This window comes from Pocillopora damicornis, chromosome 1 (genome assembly GCF_964200805.1).
Source record: "Pocillopora damicornis chromosome 1, jaPocDami1.2, whole genome shotgun sequence".
Classification (NCBI taxonomy): Eukaryota; Metazoa; Cnidaria; class Anthozoa; order Scleractinia; family Pocilloporidae; genus Pocillopora; species Pocillopora damicornis.
Window position 1 is genome coordinate 17,235,366 of NC_142670.1, and position 23,884 is coordinate 17,259,249.

The window sequence follows — 23,884 nt, forward strand, 5'->3', positions numbered from 1 at the left end:
GCTATGTCAATAACAAGATATTATTCGTGATATTAGATACATATGCAAATTTTGCTGCTGGGAGCCAGTTAGGCCCTAACATCTTGTACCTAAACTATGCTTTTTAACTGAGAAACAAAGAAAATTGTTGATAGGGCTTGACACCTTCGTTTTAATTCTTTGTTTGTTATTTTCTTATTCTGATAAAACGCATTTACACCGACAAAATCATCGACTACCTGTAGAAGTGGCGACTTAATATTTAAAAATTTGATGTCAGCATCATTTTTCTTTTCGAAGCCACTTTATCGTCTGTGAAAGCGGAGAATGGGATCAATGTAATCTTTACTTCCGGTGTTGCCTGTCCTCTAGAAGACGAACGGCTAAGTATTGTGGCAATCAAGACATTAAAAATTTGAAACTAGCCTGAACCAACTAGAGAATGAATCAGTCAGCGATAAAAAATGTCACGACTTTGCTAAGCTTCCCTTCAAAAAGACTGAATATATGCTGATTTTACATGTACTACTACTTTTACTAAAAACAGAAAAAAATTAGGATGGTTTTTCCAAATTATGCCAAAAGTTATGTCAAAAATAATACTTAGAGCTGGAGACGTCATCTAAAATGGCGTTTCTTCTAGATTGTTTTAATCTTTCATCAAAAATTCTTGGCTTGTCTAAGGAAAAAGACTCAGAAAATTTACGTGTCAGCTAGTTATTAACTATAAAGACAAATTGTCATTGTACTGCTTTATTGCTACTTTTATAACAAAAAATTATACTTACAGGTACTCCAATTTGATATTTGTACTGAAAACATCTGACTGCAATTCCTTCAACGGGTTACCGGACAAGTAACTACAATTTCAAGAAAAAAATCAGGTAAAGTGCATTGATAAATAATAATGATAATGGTAATAATAATAACCATAATAATAACAATAATAATTTTTAAGGGTTTTAACACTTCAAAGCTAGCAACCACTAAAGGAGAAAGATATTACACCCAAAAATAGTTGTGATTAAGGTTAGACTGCGCATGTGTGATAGAGAGTAGCGTGTCAGCAAGAGGTGAAAGTACTGGACCCGGTGGCCTGGGTTAGAGGCCACGCCCAAGATACTCATGGGGTATTATTGATACCCCGGTTCCAATCAGTGACAGTGTTCCCTAAACGAACGGATAGTCTCCGTCCAGTCAGTAGGATTTCCCACCTCTCTGGGTTTCCTCTCTTCCCTGTTTACCTTGCCCTGTTAAATTTATAACTTTGGGATTGTCATATGGGCTATTTATTTAGGACTATGTCATTCTCCAGGAGCCCATTACTTCTTTGCTCTTTCTTTTTCTGTTTTAATCGTGACTTCCTAACTTATGCATTTACACTAATTTACGGTCTTTGAGACATCAAACGCGCAGTCTCAATTTGCGCTGAAATTCAAATCCAAATGCAACTCAGTCCGTTCGAACAATGCTTAAAATGTTATTTACAAGGCTATAAGATTTTAATTACTGTAATGCTGTGTTTTCAGAGTTTAAACAAATTTCGTATGGGTGCAAATTTTATCTGAGCCAACATGAACAAACTCATATCATAGTTACATGGTACAAAATTGTTGCTTGGTTTTTCTGGTTGTCTCACACTTATCCCTCATTATGCTGTAAATAAATACAATAACATCCCCTACTAACAGAAATGACAGATCAGGGTTGTTTCTAAAAATGCCTGACGCCAAATTCTATAGCTTGTTTTCGTCAAGAGTCCTATTACAAGAAAACATATCAAGGTACTGATTAAGGTAAAGCTTCAAGATGATGAAAGACCCAAATTTTTCCAAGTATTAAAGCTTTATATAAGAACAACAATAACAATATCAACCCCGATACAAACTTTTTTATTCAAATGTACATGATTTCTATTATAGTTAATTTTTATCTTAGTCTCGTTTTCTCCCATACTGCGTTAAAGAGAAAAAACATGCAAAAAGGAAAAAAAAACTCAAAAAAGCAATAAAAAAGGAAAACCATCATTGGCATCCCTCTGCACAAACGAAAAGACAAAACATCAAATAAGCAGGGAAACAAGACAAAAAAAAAGTAACAGCCCTGGTAACCCTGTGTACAATAGGGATAAAAGAAGGGGTTGGGGAGAGAGATTGGAGGCTAATTTGAAACATTATTACATATTTATCCAATTATATTCTATTCATGAGAGTCTTTGATAAGTTTATTTAATTTTTAATGATTCCCTTTTACAATAGACATCTTATTTCTTGTAGAAATAAGAATATTCAAGCACTATTTCGTCACAATATATTTATTTGCGAGCTTGATTTTTCTTAACACAAGTTATAGATAGATATTGGGCCACAGCCCCACTTTCGCTCGACCTTTTCGCCATAATTCGGCGAAATGCCTTGAATCCACAACTATGGAGAAACAATTGCTATTTATTTCTGTCTCTTCCAAGTAACTGGACTTTCTATCCGCACAGAGTAGTTCGTTTCAGCTTCTGACCATTTTCTCGCAAACAGTCTACTTTGCAATAAAGTCTCGCTTCATAATAAATCAATGTTTTTCTCGAGTACGGTTTAGACAATGAACCTGACCTTGCAACTGAATACCATCTTGTGACATTCTCTGAATAATTGTCCTCAAATTCAAAACCCTTCGTGTGAATCACATTCGAAAAAAAACTTGTTTAACTTTATTCCAATCCTTCGCAGGTGCTTTTAAGAAAAAAATCGTGTGTAAAGAAAGCACCACACACTGTATAGCTAGAAAGAGGTTAGTAAATTTATAATTTGACTGAACTATAAGCAGTTTTGTTGTTCATCCCCAGACCCGAAGGAGGCCAGGAAAATGGTGAGGAAGAAACTGATGACGGGATACTTTTCCATCGATTGGATAGGGTATCAAACATGACCTCTGATGAAAAGTAACTACACAGTTTCAATCACAAAGAACCAGTCTCCGAATCCAGTTTAATTTCTTTAAATAGGGCTGTCAAGTTCAAGTATTAAGAAACTTGCGCTCCGACGCCGCCAATGGAAAAGTACTTCAATTAAAAACAAACAAACGTCCGAAAACAAAAAACAAAACAAACATTAAAAACAAAAACCCTAAAGCAGTCCTTCATCGATATAGAGTATTTTGGATCGTGTAGGCTCTCTCAATTTATTAAATTTTCAGAGAAATTTCCTACTGCCGGTCATTCAGTGGTTTGAGAACCTTGACCGGCTACCGATCAGATGATGATAACGCGAACCAAAAGCAACTTTTTGCTTCATTATAAGCTTAAATCGGAAAATCCCCGAAACTTTTTTTAAAATTATATTTGCTTCCCTTTTGTGCCCGTTTCATGTATTTTTTTTCTTTAAAGATCGTGTGCTCGTTAGTTTGTTTTTAATAACCTCAATTTTTGTTTTAAAAAGACTCCACTTCAATTATTGCCTATTTCAATAATATTGCAGTCTTTAGTCCGTGAATATGAAAATTTCGGTAAGACAAAAAGTAATTTCATCCATAAAATGTCGTCTGCGGCACATACTTAAGCAGCCATTTCAAATCCTTGTTTACTCATTCGAAACTACGTGACCACATGGCTAAAAAGGTATATTGCTAAGGCAGAAACAAGAAGAGAAGTAAGTCCCAGGGTGCTGTCTGTAAAAACATCCCGCGTGGTGTAACGGCATTAGCAACAAATTAAAATTTAACTTTCTATGGTATTTTACATAATAAGTGTCATTGTACACAACATGATTACTATGGAGGGCGTAAACTGGAAACAGTGACGCCTGAATTATCTAATCTTTTAATAAAACATCGAACCCATTTTTACGCTCTATGTTAGTTTCTGGGTTATTTTTCTTATTTTAAAAATTTTTTTTTTGATATTTCGTTCAAAATCCAAATTTTTACAGGGCTGGTCATTTTATGACGAAAATAAACATTTAGGGGGATGAGAAGTGCTGGTGGCACATTCTCTTCAGCAGTGGTCAAAACATGGGAGACTTGGATCCAAATGTACTGCACATCGGCACTAGAAATAACATTAACGTTCGAGAAGAAGGACTTTTCGATCATTTGGAGATAAAACATTAATTCTACGTTCGGTAGATTTGGATTTAAGCCACCTTTTGCATAAATAAAGCGGGGTATAAACTTACAGGTTTCCCAGCTCGGTGTTTCTACTAAAAATGTCTGATGGTAATTCCTCCAACTGGTTGTTGTCCAACGTCCTTGCAAAAAACCATTAAATGGCAATGTTAATTACATCGTACATATTAAAGAAGGTCAGGATCCACAAAAACTGTCCGCAAATAAACCTAAAGTATCAAAGAACCGATGCTTTCTTTTCGATTTTCCATATTTGAGTTTGCAACAAGGAAACGTGCTATTTTTAGAACAAAATGACTTTGAAGGTTTTTTTTAATTCAAAGCACTGAAAACAATCGAACACTTTAAAATTTCTCACTACTCCCTCCCTCTCCTCTGATCATCCGTTGTTGTAATAAATAAGGCTTTACGATACAAACTGACATGTAGTGTAGACCACATCATAAGCCAGCCCATATTGATTTGTTGCAGGATGGGGGTTAGGGAAGTTAAAGATACCAAAAGAAGTTTGAAAGATAAAAATATTGAACTAATATTACAGAATGTCTGGAATACACAGACCCTGACAGACGACTGGTTGATGCGCAGCCCAGTCTAGGTTTCAATACAAGAAATTTAGGTTTTTTCACATGCGCAGAGGTGGACTTTCATGATTTTTTTTCTTCTTCCAAACTGAAGTATTCTCTAGTAGAACGTCATTGCTTAAACTTTTTGTTCTCGTTCTTCAACATCCCAAGTGGTATACGACGGTAAACCAATGTAAAAGTGTGGTTTATTGCTTAGCTTTTCGCCTCGCGGAGCAAAGAGAGACGCGTCATCGGCGCTTGTAATCGTTGCAGGGTGAGAAGAGTTAAAATCATCTGTTTGTGCTGTATTATTTCACTATTTTCGTATATATTACGGGTACGTCTCGGTGGTCGGGCATGATTAAAACCAAGGGAAAAACATGTTCCAGCTTCGCAAATTATTGAAGGTTGGGCAAACCACGACTCTTTAATTTGTACCGCTCAGGACTATATATTCCTTATTTTCAAACAAGTTTTATGCCTTTTCGGTCATGGATTTTATTTGGATTTAAACCAAGGACTTTGTTTCCTTTTTTCACGTTTCACGATGAGAAATTGACAAGATTGAATGTTCGAAAAAATATAGGACTCAAATGCGAGGTATAGAGCTGTTTGACGCGAAATGTTGCAAGAGAGTCCCCGTTTAACGGAAAACATAAAAGAACTTTCTTTACATTTATGACCGCAAGAATTCTCTTTCTAAGAACAAAGCAATTCATCTGGTTCAAAGTTGTACACAGTTTTTATCCCCTAAATATTCCAGCCACCCCTCAAAGACTTTAAAAATATGGCCATTTCGGCAAGACAAGAAGTAATTTCGTCCATAAAATGTCGTCTGCAGCACATACTTAAGCAGCCATTTCAAATCCTTGTTTCCTCATTCCAAACTACGTGACAACACAGCTAAAAAGGCTTATTGATAAGGCAGAAAGAGAGGTCAAAACAAGGAGAGAGGTAGGTCCAAGGGTACTGTACGTAAAAACATCCCGCGTGATACAACGGTATTAACACCAAACAAGACGATCTAATATCGTAAGTCGGGCTACAGGTAGACGCACTGTTACAAGTGTTGACCATTCACGGTGCGCAGTGGTTCTAAAAGAACTACAGAGGTACCATGGTCCTGGTTTGTGGGCGTGGCGTAAAATTTTCTCACCCCTGAGAGGCACCAATTCTACAACAACACACTGTCACATATTTTTGGTGCAATACCTTGACAGGTATCACAGAGGCTGCTGCTGTGGACCTTTTGAGGCTGAACAGCCCAAGAGGTACTAAACCCGCTCTTTTTAACCTCTAAAAGCTATGATGAGCACCTCAGTCCCTTTCTAATAAAGCGTAGTCAGAACGGGTCAATTTTCGGTGTTTGTTCAAGCGTTAAATATTTAACTCTGTCTAGACAAACTGTCGCGCTTCATCATTTACAATTATGGGAAATCCGTACTTTCAAGCACCGACTTTAATTTGAACGCGTGAGAGAGCTAAATAAACGACATTAAACAGAATTTGGCGGAAAATAAATCTAGATTAAAAGTAGTACGTACGTGCAGAAACATAAACACGATAAATTGACGGTATGGACACAAACTTGCATGTTTCACGCTTGAACGAATACGTAAAAGCTGAATACTGTAAACAAAAATACTCCTTTTAGCACGTTTAAATTTCGAAACTCTTTACTTGTTTACGTTTCCAGAAAGCTTTTAAAACGGCAGCTGGCTGTTATTTTGAACCCTGAACAAATGTTTTTCGGTCACTCTGTACACATTTTCTGTTCACTGATAACTCATTTGATTTCTGGTTTTATTCTAGTGAGACCTTCGCTAAAACATCTGATTATTTTGCTATTTTGAGTTCGCGGAACGAGCCGTTTCGAAATATACGCTCATTACACAAGCCATCTTTTAGAGTGGGTCTACCGCGAATGGTGTGTGGGTCTGTATGCCTGAGCGTAGAAAAGATGACACCATTCGCTAAGATATTCGACAAATCTGCCATGTTCAACATGGTGGAAAGAAGCTCTATTACGTGTCTGCGGTATTCCCCATTGCACGTGACTGAGCTCTGTGGAGAAACACGAGGGTAAACCTATAGTCGGTCGCCCGTCTAATTAAAATTTAACTTTGCAACACAAAGCCTATAACACGCTAGATTTTTTTTCTTTTTGACACGCTGAGTTCCTTTTTTTCCTTGACCGGCTGGCTTACCTTTTTACAACCCAGCCTAATTTGTCACTTGTGTTTGTCAAGTGTATTACTAACAAAATATAAGCGAAAATGAAGAAGATCTCCTGTCTTACTCGAAAGTGGTAATAATAGAGGAAACACTCACGACAAATCACTTTCCCTCAAGATTTTCAGAAGGAATTCAGTGAGTACGACGTGTTTCACAAGGTCCTGAGGAGCTCAGTTTGAACACATGAATTACTTTTTTAAAAGTAAATCCTTACCTCGTAAAATATAAATCCTTTTCGCTCCACGCAGTTAATTAGCCCTGTACTGAATATTTGTGAATCCTTTACCAACAGATTACCGGCTCCATGTCTCCTTAACGACGCGGTCGCTGTTTGTCACTCTATGCAAGTTGCCATTTTTTGAAATGAATGACCGCTACTTAGCTAGCGCAAAACGAGGCCTTCCGAGCGAAGCCGCGTACTATTCATTATTATATACATACTGAGATTTACGCGCCAAAATTCATCGAGATAAAGATAGGCTCTTCGCACTAGAAAAGCCAGCTGATTGGTCATACGATTATCATTGTTTTCACTAGTGAACAAAACCGTGTCGCTTACTCGCCGCTCCTCTTGACCGACAAATAGCACATTTCTTAGAGCTTGGGTGCATTTTTCTTTAGGAAGATGGCTTCAAATCAGACTAACCGTTTTCAGAGCCTAGAATCGTCAATAGAAGAGTTCACAGACGGACAGGAAAATGAAAACACCAAGAAAAAGACAAAAGAATATGTTGCTCTGTTACATGAATTTCTTGTTTTGAAAAGAGAGACGAGACAAATGGACGAGTGACTCCTCAAGCGCTGAACAAGTTTCTCAGCGAGTTCTTTAAAACTGTTCGCAAAAAAGAAGATTAGGAATACGAGCTTAGTACCCTAATGGCATTTCTCGCCAGCTTTAAGCGCCATTCGAAGAAAAATAAACTATGGATATGCCTTATGAAAGACGTCCAGTTTGAGCAAACTCGGAAAGCACTTTAGTCAAAGCAAAGGGATCTAAAACAGAAAGGCATGGGCACCAAGCCCAATGCTTCTGCTGCTTTAAGTGAGGAAGATATTCGAGTTCTGTTTGAAAAGGATCTCTTAGAAAGTTCCACGGCAGAAGCGCTTTTAAACAGGCGGTGGTTCAACGACACAATCCATTTCGGGTAACGAGGTTGCAAGGAGACCAGAGAAATGTGCTGGGGAGACGTAAAACTTTGTCAAAACTTCCACAGGGCAGGAGTACCTCAAATTCAATGAAAGAGAAACCAAAACTCGTCCAGGAAACGATCCACGGAAAGTAAGAGCCATTGTAATGAAAATGTTTGCTGTGCCGAACAACGAGAAATGTCCAGTCAAGGCCTTCAAAGTCTACGCAGAAAAGCGACTCGTGGAAATGAAAACCGACGATGCACCGTTTTATTTGGCTGTAAGCAATGTAAAATCTGGCTTCGGCAAACCTCGGCTCAGAAAAACTCCAGTCGGTGTAAATAAGCTTAATATCTTAATGAAAACAGTGGCACAGAAAGCCGGACTCGGGCCAAACTTTAAAAACCTCAGCGGCAGAAATACTATGATTCAAACTTTAGTGAACAACGACGTGCCGCCAACTGATATTAGAGTGGTTTAGCAAGAGGACGTGAACGTCATTTCAGAACGGCGCGCGCAGCAGAAGTACCGATAAGAAACTGGGTCTACAACACCATCATGTTGTGTTGAAAAGTGAATTAGCAGTCGTTGTAACGAACCGTCGACGTTATATTTGTTCTTGAATATCCTAACCTCGGCTCTTTAAGATCACTATCAGCTTTGAATTTTCGGTTTCATAGACCACTTGAAGGATAACTAAGTTATCCTCTTTGCGAGTGTAACATGCACAAACAGACCATAATTTACTACAAGTGAGTTGTTAACACTGATGAATCCACATGGGCGATTATATTTGAAACTATTTCAATCCAGTTAAGTCTCGAGTCTGCAGATTCATCTATCAAACTTTCAAGTCCACTAAATATATTTTTCTATGATTTTTATCGCTGTCATTTTGTTTCGTGCTTCTAGATTTCAGCATTACTCGTTTTCCTTCACAATTTTGTAAAGTATAATTTGGAATTGAAATCATCGCCGTTTTTTCCTTGTTTACTGATTATTCTTCTCAATCATGACAGGACATCTCTTTTGAGCACCACCTTCTTAGAGTTGCAATGAATTTTTAACGGGGTTATCAGGAGTTATGGCGAAAACATGTAGAGATCAAGCGACCCAACCATGGAGTTGTTTACAATGAGTTCCCGTTTGACCATGAACGAATGAAATGCACTCAAACTAGTCACCAACGAAACGGGTAGACTGAGGAATAAGACTTCGTTACTGTTTTGTTTTGCTTTTGTTTTTGCTTAATTTCTTTTTTTTTAACGAATAAAGTCGTTCAAGACTGAATCAAATGAATAGATTTAGAAAGCCGTGCCGAAATCAAGTTGATTCGCATTTTCTTTCGTAACGATAGAATGACTCTCTTGTCTTAGTTTTCACGGGCGCTGATCAAAAACTTAAGACATAAAATAGTTCAAACCCGATCTATTCTCAAATTTCTTTTATCGCTGACTTCGATTCGCAGAAAACTTTTTAATCACAGTGAAAAAGACAATGACAACAAATAACACTGAATAATACAGCAGGTAATCTTCGTGTTGTTTCATTTTGACAAACCTCAACATGAAGTAAGTTTAATTTATTGATGAATTAATTTACGATAAAATTAAGAGCACCCATTCTTCAAGTTTCCATGCATGGTTTAAGAAATGTATCAAAGAAAAGCCCTCACGTTGTTTAAAGCCACGCTAAATTACAAAAGGTAACTGAGCCCTAAAATCTTCGATCGCTTACTAACGATCTTGTTTCCCTTCAGAAATCCAGAATAAATAAAATGGTAAATTTTCACAACTTCACCGGATAAAAAAAAGAAAGGGACCTGGTTATCCTGGAAATGAGCTCTGAAATCATTCCAAACAACATTATCTCGCTTATAAGTGCAAACTTAACGCAAATCCTAGGCGTTTTGATCACGACGGGAAAACCAGCGAGATGACGTCCCGAACTTGATGGGGAGAACGGCAATGCTAACACCGAACGTCGAAATAGAGTCATGTCCATATCATCCGCGCGCTTTCCCGTTCTGAAATGACGTTCCCGTTCTCTTCCTAAATCACTCTATTATGCAACTGTCAGGACACAAAAACGTTCAAAGTATCACTAGCTACTTTACCGTCTCACAGAAACAACAGTTGAACATGTCTCACACTCTCACTGGACTAAGTTTGGGAGAAATAGCTCCCAAGTCTCCCTCTTCTAGAGAAAAGAAAGCACGAGTTTGACGAACTCGCTTATCCAACAAGCAAGCAGCACAGCAGCCCCTTATTCTTTTTTCGGGTGCTGTTATAGGCGGAGGACATATTAGAGTGACAATAAACACTTTAAATCAATCGCCCACACTTTAAGCACGAGAGCAAAACTCATAAAAGAATTAAACTTTTTAATTCGGATTCTGACTAGTGTTTGTCAATTCAAGCATGCGGGTTCTAATAAGCAACAAAAAATGAATTCTCGAGTTTTAACTTCTGTATTCCAAATTTTGAACTTCCGTAGAACTCTTTCGACATATTTTCAGGATGTCTTATTTTATTCTAACTAGCTCTACCTTTTAACGGTATTTTTGCTCGATAATTTAAATGTAAAGTTTTTGCAAGGAAGCCATTTCAGTGCAACTCTCGAGCCGTGAGGCAGTTGTTTTCCTTTGAAAGAAAATAAAGATATGTTTATCTCTGAGTTCTGTTCGCTTAAGAATCCCGGTACGCATATATTAATTAAGTTATTTCATGGTTAGTTCACTTGCACGATTTTTATTCACTCGTTGTGAATAAAAATCGTACACACTCACCAACCATGAGACAACCTATATTTGTACGCCGATCTTGGCATCGTACGAGCTCTTAGTCTTTAGCACTGCGGTGTATACCTTGCGGAAGGCAACTGTAACGCAAGGATAATTAAAATTAACATGGTCGAAGGTACTAACGAGTCTTTTTTAGTTCGCAAAGTGAGCAAACTTAAAGAATCAAACTCCTCTGGACCCTTTGCGTGTATTCAATTGCTTTTGGTTTCCATAGTTAGGTCATTACACTACAACACGTTTACACACGCAAAGGAACAAGCAAACGCCTCTTAGTCGTTCATTATCAGGTTTCAAAATGCATTCACAGAGTCATAAATTCTCATACTTTCTAACTGGCGGAAAAGATTTAGAATCCCTGGCGGAAGATTATTTTTGGCGCCAGACCAGAAGATGATCAACTAGACGACTACGGTTCTGACAGCAGCGATGAAACTAATCAGGAAATTGACTCCGATGATGAATTTGACTTTTCAAATTGTGATACATCTGAGCGATAGAAAGTGCAGGCATTTGCGACCAAAACATGTGGATGTGCACTTGGAGATAAAGGAGATCCATGCAGCTCTACTAGCAAAATTGAAGTCATCTTAGATTGCCCAAACAACCTTGTAGAACTTTCCTCGACTGAACTCGATCTGGTACTGAATTTTGGGAATGATCCACTGGGCCATAAACTGTGACCGGGTCAGCAACGCTGAAAGAGCAGAGAAAATGTGGCAGCGAACAAGGATGCCTTTCCTTCTTCACAGCCACCGAATCTGCCTGAAAACTTTTCTTTTCATGCATCGTCTCCACAAGACCAGATTCTATAGTCGCGTTAAACATAATCGGGTCAGTGGACTATCGCTTCGTACTCACGGCAACAAGTCTTGACGTCTACCTAGCTCCGCTCTCAGTGCTGAAACTATTAAACGGGTGGTAAAGTTCATCATGAACGTCGCCGAAGACCAAGCTTTTTTACTTCCAGGACGTGTTTCTGGCCTCAAAAGAACTGACAAGAAACTGCTGCCATCCTCCATGACAAAATCTCGTCTTTGGAAAAGGTGCGTAGAGACTAGCAAGGCGAGCGTTCAGTGCCAGATTAGTACGAGTCCAACGTCTACGGCTGATGTATCAGTACAAAACGACCACGACGACGTGACTACCGAGCTCCGAAAGCAGATATTGAACTGAGTAGCTAAGCAGTTGACAGCACTGAAGTGTCTCCATCAGCATGAGCCGGAGCCTGCTTCTTTGCCGTTACTTGATGATGATTCGGACTTCTCAACATTGGTTCCGAAGCAGTCGCATCTCTGGTGAGTTTCGATAGCAGCCCCCTGGTCAAGACGTACAAGGAAACAGCCCCATTCAGTAAAGAACCTACTGAGTCTTAGCGTCCCATCCTGCGTACACTGCGTAAAATCTACCAAGAAAGCCCGTCGCCCGTGTTTCCTGACAAAATGGCTCCAACAAGATCACCTCTGCAGCCTGTTGACCAGGACGTCGTCCAAAAGTGTCACGCAGCCACGGTCCAACGGAAGAGCAGCGAACCAAAGTAACTACAATTGTAGCGAAGGGAACTGATAGGTATCCTGCGCCCTTGCTTCTGTTGATGTTCTCTTTACCGGCGGCGAGATTGCAAGGTGCAACGGATCAGGAACTAAAGGTTTCCACCGGTTGGACAACGGAAAATTAGGCTTTGTTGTGTCCGTTTTACAAAGAAAGTTTGACTCGCCATTTTTTAGTGAGCAATGGAATCAGATTATTAATACGCATTAATACGAAATGTAGAGGAAAGAGGAGGACTCTTATTCACATACTTAAGAAAACTAATTTGTCTCGAAAACACAAAGATGGTATAATTAGTCTATCCTTTCCCAACAAAAATTATGGGTCGGCTAATTGAGTCAGCCATCGTTCAACAAAATTTCGTTCTAATTTATTTTAAATTTGGCTAATCTTAGCATATAAACTTTACTTATTATGAAGAGCCTCAAGTGGGCATAAAACGCAGACTAGAAAATCATTTATCTGCCCAAAATAATGCATTTACAAACAGGTTAGGTGACGACAGTCAAATGAATAAAGTTTCGCAAATAGACAGTCAGTTAATAAAAAAAAGTATATTAGATATTTAATTTTATATAATAAGCTCAGTTATGCACGCACTCCGACTGGTTCTCACTTATGATCTATTGGAGGACAGACATATAGATGACGTCATCATCAAAACTTTTTTCCGTATATTTTAATTCTTTATTATATAAAACAAATAGATTCCAAGTTGCCGTGCGTCTGTTCAGTAATAGATCACAGAGGACGTCAAAATGTGGTAAGAACATCAGTGACACACACGGCTGCGCCTTGTGTGCCACTTTTTTGTTCTTACCACATTTTGACCTCATCTGTGATCTATTACTGAACAGACGCACGGCAACTTGGAATCTATTTGTTAAATCTTGTTCTCTCCTTCGGATAAAAAAAGAAAAGAATGGCGTTCTCGTGGTGAGAGGGAATCGAACCCCACACCGCCGGTTTAGAGAGCGCAAGCGCTACCACTGCACCACACGGAACGATCGCTAACAAATTTCTTGGTGCCGTTGGATTAGTTCAAATGCACTTTATCGAGCGCGACTGTAATTTAGGACGTTTCGTGTTCTATTTTAGATATATTCCCTTATGGAATACCAATTTTCAAGAAATAGAGTTTCTTTCCCGGATCTTATATTGCCCGTATCCCCATATTCACTTTATCAGAAATATAACCGGCAGTAATTAAATCCAATAACGGTTACAGGGGCCCGGATATCTCTAGAAAAACTTTGCAAATCCGTAGGACTTCGTGAGTCATTTATCACCGTGATATATTGAGGTAAATTTATGGCATAGCGTAATGTTGTTTCATAGAAGCTTGAAGAGAAATTAAGGGTGCATGACACATTTTTAAATTCACTTTTTTAGTTGTTACACTTGAAATGTTTTGACTGGCTCATTTAAACTGGGCTCTCACTTTTTGACTAGGCTACAGGTGTCACTGGGCTGATTTTTTTTTTTTTTTTGTCATCTCTGCGTGCAAAGAAGAATAATCAGAAGAAAACTGAAACAAAGACATGAACACTGAACTGCATAGAAGAATATTGTTGATTTGATAACTAGACTAGTTAGGGAAGATGAGAAGGGTCTAAGGGTGAAATTCCCTCTTCGAATGTTTCCTTTGACACATTCTCGTATAAATATTTCTTTAACGTCCATTTAGCGAACGAATTTTCCTAAACCAATGCATGTTTCAAATGAAAATGTGCTAATGCAGCTTTATTAGGATGTAACCCAAATATGCGATATCATCCATGCATTCAAACGTCTGCTTTGAAGGTTGGATTCCATGCGTTCCTCTTACACCAATATTAAAAAAGACTCTAAACTTACAGCGTCCCCAGCCTGGTATTTTTAATGAAAATATTTGATGGCAAATTCTTCAACTGGTTGTTGTTCAACTGCCTATCAAAAATAAATGAATGTATTTTCAATTGCATGGTATACGACAGCAAAGTTCAGAGAATAAGAGTGCCCTAAAAAAAGCTATTACTTCTGTTCTCATGCTCTGATAGAAAGGCCTAAATCAAATCCACTATTATTACAAAATAATTTGTATATGGGTTCGCCATATTTTTCCTTTTTAAATTTTTTGTCCCTTCGTCCAAAAGAGAGTATTTAGAGGAAAATTGAAACATAGACCTGAGTACTGAACCAAATAGAATATTCTTGACTTGTTAATGAGGCTATTCAAGGAAGAGGGAAAGGTTTCAAAGGGCGAAATTCTACCTCAAAATAACTCCGTTAACAAATTTCCTTACAAATGTTTCTTTGATAATCTATTTCGCGAACAAATTTTCCTGGACTAATGCATGTTTCAAAGGACATTTCATAGTCCAAGTGTTAATGCGGCTGCAGCCATGTAGCCACTCCAGATGGGTATTGCTACTGAAAATGCCTGATGGTAAATTCCTCAGCTAGTTGTTGTTCAACAACCTATCAAAACTAAAGTTAGTGTATTTTCAATTGCATGGTACACGACAACAAAGTTCAAGGAATAAGAGTGCTCGAAAAAGAGTTGTTACCTCTCTTCTCCAAAAAAACAAAAGACAAACAAAACAAAAAACCAAAGCAAGTGAAAGCTTTGGCATTCCTCTGTGCAAACAAGCAAACAAAAACAAACGAACAGGGAAAGGTGTGGGCACCGATTTGTTTCCGGTTCACGTGACATTTTCCAATTATGATCTACTCACGAGAGTGTCCAATTAGTTTATTTAATTTATAAGTATTCTATTTTTAACAAAGATACCTTTTTCCTTGTAGGAAAGGAAAGACTCAAGTAATTTTTATGCTCATAATTTGTCACTTTATAATTTAAGCGTTATTTATTTGCTTGATTTATCTCGTTTCTTTTAGCCCATGCTCCAACGAAATGCCTTGAATCCACAGCAAGGTAGAAAAGATTGCTGATTCTTTTTTTGATTCTTTGTTTTCTATTCTCAGTAACCGGGCTTTATATCATCCGCAAGCAGAGGAGCTCGTTTCAGCTTCTGACAGTTGTTCATCAACAATCATCTTTGCAGTAAAGCCTCGTTTCATAATCCATAAATATTTTTTATGGATATAGTCTAAACGTGTCACCTGACCTTACAACCGAGTAGTATCTTGTGATATTATCAAACTTATTTTCCCCAAATCCAATTGCTCTACGCCGATGTTTGAATGTAATTGTATTCCAGAAAAGAGCACACCTTGTAACTAATAGACTGTTCTTACATATACTCGTGGGTGCCTCCAAGAAAAAAAAAATTCGTGCGCAAATCGTTTTTAAAAAACACAACAATAACAATAAATCGATTAAACTGTTATTTCCTCTCGTAATTCAAAGGAGGCAAGTACAATAAAATGACTGTCATTTGATTGAGTACTAAACATGGCCTCTGACAAAATGTATTTGCAAAAAGTCATTACAAAGAATCAAACGCCGAAGTGTGTCAGTATTTTTCCCGCAATCCAACTAAGAGAGGGTGTCTGTAGCTCAAAATTCGTTTTCACCCCAACTTTCATATTTTTTAGCCCAAAATGTCTTAACAATTGTGGTGCAACATTTTTTGTGAAAATATAAATCAGTTTTCGAGAAATGACTTTTCTCGTTCGATCGCTAAAATATGCAAATTTTTACTGTAAATATTACTCGAGTTGTGTGACCTCGTGTCATGAATATACTTGACCTCCAGTATTTCTGTCAAAATAATCCTTTCTTTTATCATCTAAACTTAATCCCATGTCATTGCTGAAGCTGGCAAAGGAATATTTATTTTTTGGTAAATACTTTTGTACGACATACTTTTCCTATGTCGAAAAGTAGCATAACAGAATCTACTGAGCTTCTAGCTTTTAAAAGACAAAAGGATGGTTATAAAGTCACTGTAAATATTTAATTGTGTATTTCTGTTTTTCCATCTTGAGACGAACTCAAAGTCCGGCAAAATTTACTTGCCAGCGACTATGAAATATACATGGTGTGCCTACTTGTCGCCACCGTTTACTGTCATAGATTACTACAGTAACATTATAACCATCCTTTTGTCTTTTAAAAGTTTGAAGCTCACTAGATTCTGCTTTTTCTTAATAACTCGACGGCATGTTACATTTACTATTATTATTTTTTCCTGTTTTGCTTTTGTTTTAAATGGCTTGTTCAGGTAATAAACTTTAATTTATTGAAAAAAGATCGCCGATGCAAAGTCATTCACAACGAGATTCAGAGAAAGTTTTTGTTACAACATTTTTATTTGGGGCTACTTTCATATTCCCTTTTACATCATATCTTACTCTTTTCTGTTCATAAAACTTTCTTTACATTTATGAACGAAAGAATCCTCTCTATAAAAACAAAACAATTTATCTGGTTCAATGCTGTACACATTTCTCATTTCCTAAATATTCTAGCCACCCCTCAGAAACTTTAAAAATATTTTACACCCAAGAGGCTTGGAAAAAGGACACAATGAAAACAAACCTAATTTAAGCGCTCGAAAATGAGGGATATCAGCCCGGAGGAAAACCTTTTTACCCATTGCCTGGTTTTGTTTCCCATCACAAGCATTATCGGAATTATTATTTGTGACCCTCTACGATTTCAGGGAATAAGGTGAACGCACGCACACGGCACGTTATAACACGCTCCCGCGCCAATAGCATAACTCGCTTACCGTGCAAATGTGCACATAAAAACAATCGATTCTGGAAAGCGTGTTGGTAGCCATTTATCATATCTGGCCAGCGCGGTAGAGCTTTGAATCTAGAACTCGCTAGATTTCTTTTTTTTTAACCCGCTAAGTTCCTTTGTTTCCTTAACACGCTACCTTATCTTTTACAACCCAGCTCAATTTGTCACTTGTGTTTGTCAAGTATGTTACTAACAGAATATAAGCGAAAATGAAGATCTCCTGTCCTATTCGAAAGTTGTAATAAAAAAGGAAACACTCACGACAAATCACTTTCCCTCAGGATTTTTACAAGGAATTCAGTGAGCACGACGTATTTCACAAGGTCCAGAGGAGCTCAGTTTGAACACATGAATTACTGTTTTAAAAGTTAATCCGTACCGCGTAAAATATAAATCCTTACCGCTTTACGCAGTTAATAAGCCCTATCAATCCTTTAGCAACAGATTACTGGTTCTATGTCCCCTTAACGACGCTATTGCTGTTTGTCACTCTATGCAAGTCGGCATTTTTAAAATAATTAACCACTCGGTTAGCCAGCGCAAAACGAGGCTTTCCGAGCGAAGCCGAGTATTATTCATTTTTATATACATACCGAGATTTACGCGCCAAAATTTATCGAGACAAAAATAGTTTCTTCGTGCTAAAGACGCCAGCTGATTGGTCATACGATTATCATTAATTATTTTGTTCACTCCTTCAGGTAAAGGAAAAAAAGCGGCGTTCTCGTTGTGAGAGGGAATCGAACCCACTAAGCCTATTTAGAGAGCGCAAGCGTTACCACTGCACCACACGGAATGATCGCTAAAAAATTTCCTTACAAATTTTTCTTTAACGATCTATTTAGCGCACGAATTTTCCTAAACCGATGCATGTTTCAAATGAAAATGTGTTAATGCAGCTTTATTAGGGTAGAAACCAAATATGCGATATCACCCAAGCATTCAAACGGCTGCTTTGAAGGTCGGATTCCACGCGTTGCTCTTACACAAATATTCAAAAAGACTCCAAACTTACAGCTTCCACAGCCGGTTATTGTTACTGAAAATGCTTGACGGTAAATTCTTTAACTCGTTGTTGTTCAACCACCTATCAAACATAAATGAATGCATTTTCAATTGCATGGTATGCGACAACAAAGTTCAGAGAATAAGAGTGCTGCCCTAAAAAAAGTTATTATTTCTGTTCTCATGCTCTGATAGAAAGGCCTAAAATAAACCCACAATTATTACATAATAATTTGTATATGGGGTTGTCACATTTTTCCTTTTCCTTTTTTTTCTTTTTAAACTTTTTGTCCCTTCGTCCAAAGAGAATATTTATAGGAAAATTGAAACACAGACCTGAGCACTGAACCACATAGAATATTCTCGACTTATTAATGTGGCTATTTAAGGAAGAGGAAAAGGTTCAAAGGGCGAAATTCTACCCCAGAATAATTCCGTCAACAAATTTCCTTTCAAATGTTTCTTTGATAATCTATTTCGCGAACAAATTTTCCTGAACTAATGCATGTTTCAAAGGACATTTCATAGTCCAAGTGTTAATGCAGCTGCAGCCATACGGCCACTCTAGATGGGTATTGCTACTGAAAATGCCTGATGGTAAATTCCTCAGCTGGTTGTTGTTCAACAGCCTATCATAAATAACTTAATGTATTTTCAATTGCATTCTATACGACAACAAAGTTCAAGGAATAAGAGTGCTCGAAAACTGATAAAGTTACTTCTCTTCTCAAAAAAAAAAAGACAAACAAAACAAAAAGCCAAAGCAAGTAAAAGCTTTGGCAACCCCTTTGTGCAAAAAAAGCAAACAAAAACAAACGAACAGGGTAAGGTATGAGTATCATTTGGTTTCCGGTTCACGCGACATTTCCCAATTATGATCTACTCACGAGAGTGTCCAGTTAGTTTATTTAATTTATGAGAATTATATTTTTAACATGGATACATTTATCTTGTAGGAATTGAAAGACTCAAGTAATTTTTACGCACATAGATTGTCACATTATACTTTTAAGCGTTATTTATTTGCTTGATTTATCTTGTTGCTTTAAGCCCATGCTCCCACGAAATGTTAGTACGGAAGCCATTAAAAATATGTAAAATCGTCATTATTTAAATCAAAGGTTCAGGCCGATGTTGTTTTGAAATGAAAGTCTCCTAGTTCATGAATCCTTCTTAGTTTCGAATCTTTAGTCCATCGTTCATTATTTTACATCCGGATGTTTAAATGCAATTGTATTCCAGAGAATAACACCCCTTATAATTAATAGACTGTTCTTTCATAGACTCGCGAGTACGCACAAGAAAAAAAAATTGTGCGCGCGCCATTTTCAAAAACACAACCACACGCTGCATGACAAAAAAATCGATTTAACTGTTACTTCATCTCTTCAGTCGAAGGAAGCGAGTACAACAAATGACCGTCATTTAATTGAGTACTAAACATACCTCTGATAAAATCTATTTGCAAAAAGTCATCACAAAGAATCAAACTCCGAAGTGTGTCAGTATTTTCCCGCAATCCAACTAAGAACAAATATGAAATATTTGGGCGAGTCGCCCAAAATTCGTTTTGACTCCTACTTTTATATTTTGTAGCCCAATATGTCCTAATAATTGCACAGCAGTTTCTTTGTGAAAATATATTTTAGTTTTCGAGAAATGACTTTTCTTGTTCGACCGCTCAAATATGCGAATTTTCAACGTGAATATTACCCGAGTAGTGTGACCTCGTGTAACGAATATACTTGACTTCCGATATTTCTGTCAACATAGAAAAAGCATAGAAAAAGACAGAAAAGGACACAAATACTTTTTTTAACAGGTTAGATTGTCTTGAAAGTAAACGCGGTATGAAATCCATTTCTTTCCAGAACGAAACTCATTTTGGAATAATGTAAAAGGTACCTTAGGGACAGACCATTAGATTTTTGAGGAGGGGGGATTTTTGCTAATTGTACGATGTTTTTTCTTCCTTTAAGGCTGTGATCGATTTTTTTGGGGCTTGTTACCCAACCCCCCAGCCCCCCCTCGTACCCCTAATCAAAAATCTAACGGTCCGTCACTCAGATGCTCTCAGGTCCTAGAACTTTTTTTGCGATGACATAATTTGGTGAAGATTAAAATTACTGTACGTCTGCATTTGTTAAACAGACCATTCAGTTGCATTCAGAACTCGATGTGTGCACTTCTAGTGCATTAAGTATTCTTTTGTAACATGGCTAAAGATCTTGCGATATCTACTGTTCAAGCTATTGTTTCTTTTCAAAGAGGCATCAGAATTATTTTCGTGTCAAATTTGCAAGCGTTACGACCGATCACGTTTCCGCAACGTTTTAGGACAACTCGGCATCTATTCTCCATTCAGTTGCTATTAACCTAAAATCTTCAATGTAGAAGATAAACGAACGAAGTTTGATTGGTTAAAAGGAGATATTGGTCAATTTTCAGAATCATACAAATGATCTTTGACACGAGCGCAATTGAGCAAACACATGGATTTGCGTTGTTTTTAAGAAGTTGGTGGATGGAAGCTATAGATCTACCCGCGGGTTTAAGGCAATCCGTGACCTCATTGGTGTATAAACAATGCACTGATATGCTTTTCAAGCCCGATTAACGCCTGTATTTTGAGAATTCTTTCGTACAAAGTAGTGAATTTTTAATATGCGAATTAAGGTCGAAGAGAAGGGTCTCCTCTGATCACGCTGGTATGTAAAATATTTCAGCTGAAGTTTCCATATTTTGTCTGTGAACTAAATGAATACATCGTGTAACTTGTAGCAAGATAGAGTTCCCAGAGCTACATTGTTGTAGTCGCTGCGCGCTGGACAAAATCTTTGACATTTTACACTTTCGATCGCCGTTCACAGGGGTGGTCTGGTCAAAAATCATTTTTGACTTGTGGCGACGCAAAAAGAGAGAATTGGAGAACAACTAAAGTATTCTTGAAACATGCGCCCGAAACCCTTTTCACGGGAAAAAAAATAAAAGAAAACTTTTTTTCTAACGGGAAGTCGAGAGGACCGTTCTTAGTGAGAGCGGCACTTAAAATCATCTCTTTTTGCTATATTATCTCGCTGGTCAGTCGAATATACTTCCAGTACGTTTCGATGGTAGGGTAAGGCTAAAACCAAGGGAAAAATTAAACATGTTCTAGCTCCGCAAATCATTGAAAGATGGGCAAACCACGATCCTTTGTCGCGCTCGACTATGTATTCTTTATTTTCAGACAGGTTTTGTGCCTTTCGGTTCTGGATTTGCATTGGATTTTATCCAAGCAATTTGTTTCCACTTTATTAGAAATATAGCCAGCAGTAGTTAGATTCAATTACGGCTAGAAAGTCCCGGATATCTCTATAAAAACTTTACAAATTCGTAGGAGTCAGTGAGTCATATATTAAGGTCTTTACCAGTGGTACTTTGTTGCTACTGAGCTTGAGGTAAGATGATTCATAGACGCTCGAATATTGGATCTGGATTTAGGAAGGATTGGTTGATGGGATTAGTACCCCCTCCTGGCCTCTCAAACAATTTGTTCGGATTAATCAAGTTTGTAAATTTATGGCATACTCTAATACTGATTCATAGACGCTTCGAGATAAATTAAAGGTGCATGACACATTTCTAAACCTCACATTCAGTTGTTGCGCTCAGTTCAAGTGCTTTGACTGCTCATTCAAACTAGGCTCTCGTGTTTTAATCAAATAACAGGTGTCACTGGGCTGATTGTTTTTCTTTTTTTCTATTTCTTTTTTTTTCTTGTTTTGTTTTGTTTTTTCATACCTTCATTCAAAGGATAATAATCTGAAGAAAACTGAAACACAGACCTAAGCACCGAATTTGCACGGATATTCTTAACCTGATAACTAGACTAGTTAAGAAAGAGGGAAGGGTCTAAGGGGGAAATTCCATCCTCGAATGATTCTTTTAACAAATTTGTTTACTTTTTTTTTTTCTTTGTGGACAATCTATCACGGAACGAATTTTCCGAAACCAATGCATGTCTTAAAGGACATTTCTAAGTCCAAGTGTTAATGCCGCTTTCTAAGGATAAGATGCGACAGCACCCACGCATTGAACTGCCTACTTTCAAGGTTGGATTCTGTCTAATATATTTGCCTCTCTTTTGTGCCGGCCTCATGTATTTTTTTAAACTTTAAAGATCGTATGCTCGTAAGTTTGTTTTTAACAATCTCAACTTTTGTATTAAAAAGGATTTACGTCAATTGTCGCCCATTTCTATATTAGCGCAGTCATTAGAGAGGTTATTTTCTTCGTGAATATAATAATTTCGGCAAGAGGAGAAGGAATTTCGTCCATAAAATGTCGTCTGCGGTAGGTACTTGAGCAGCCATTTCGAATCCTTGTTTACCTACTGCAAACTACGTGATCACACAGCTAAAAAGATCTATTACTAGGGCTGCTCATTTTATAAAGAGAAATTAACATTTCGGGAGACGAGGAGTGGCACATAGGGGGAGGTAGGAATAAGGGTACTGTGCATCAGCATTAGAGGAAAAAAGGCATCTAAGTCACTTGGAGATAAGGCATTATTGTATGTTCGGTAGATTTGGATTTAAGGCGTCTTTTGCAAAAATAAAGAAGATTATAAACTTACAAGCGCAATAACAAGATGTTTTTGCTAAAAATGTCTGATGGTAATCCCTTCAACTGATTGTTGTCCAACCGCCTAACAAAAAATCATTTAATCACATCATTTAGTACGTTATACCAGTTAAGGAAGGTCAAGAAACACAGAAAATGCTGGTAAACAGACTGTAAGCGTCAATAAAGCAATGCCTCCTTTGTAGTTGCAATAAGAAAACGAGCTATGTTGTAGTACAAAATGACTTTGAGGGTTTTCTATTCGAAGCATTGAAAACAGTCCACTGAACACTTTAAAAATTGCTCTCTACTCCCTCTGTATCTTCCAATCACCTATTGTTATAATACACAAGGCTTTACCATACGAACTGATATGAAGTATAGACCACTTCATGAGTCAGGCGACGTTTATTTGTTTTCATGAGGGTGGGGGGTAGGGTAGTTAATTAAGATACCAAAAGAAGTATGAAAGGGAAAAATAATGAACTAATAATTAAGAATGTGTGGAATAGACAGACGTTGGCAGAGAAGAGTAAGGACAATTTTCTCGTGTTACGACTGGTTTGCGGCTCAGTCTGGGTTTCCATACGGGAAGTTAGTTTTTAAACATGCCCAGAAGTGGCCTTTTCGAACGGTGCCACATAGCTGCATGATACCGGTGTACAAATGTATGTAATATTTTCGGCAGCCAGCCGTAAAATTGTGCCTTTTTTACCGATAATACTGGAGGTGGGGAAACTAAAACACCAACAAAATCATTTTAATTTATTTGCCTAAATTGCAAAAAAAAAAAAAAAACGCAGGAAATGGCATTTCCAAAACCCTAGATTTAAAAATGTTCTGTAAGAGAATGCCCCCAGATTTCTTATAAAGGGGTAAGTTTCTAAAGAAACTGTGGTGCTGCGTCGGTGGGAGAGTATAGCAGGTAATTTAGTGTTAACAACTGGGTTTAAACGTAAATTAGCCACCGTAAAGGGTAAAAAAGCTGACGTTTCGAGCGTTAGACCTTCGTCAGAGCGATAGGGCTAACGCTCGAAACGTCAGCTTTTTTACCCTTTACGGTGGCTAATTTACGTTTTCAACCCAGTTGTTAACACTAAATTACCCAGATTTCTTAGTTTGGACGGCCTTCACTGCTCGATATTATCTCCTCGTGCGTTCACAAAAAAGTTTGACGCTACACCTGAAGGATAACTTCTCGAT

At 37.6% G+C, this 23,884-nt stretch overlaps 1 protein-coding gene and 1 pseudogene across 1 annotated transcript in view; one reads left to right on the top strand and one right to left on the bottom strand.

Moving 5' to 3' along the window:
- Positions 1 to 23,884, bottom strand: part of LOC149052402 (uncharacterized) — a 320,642-nt gene that overhangs the window by 34,823 nt on the left and 261,935 nt on the right. The window lies entirely within an intron of this gene.
- Positions 7,522 to 10,427, top strand: LOC149052404 (uncharacterized; annotated as a pseudogene).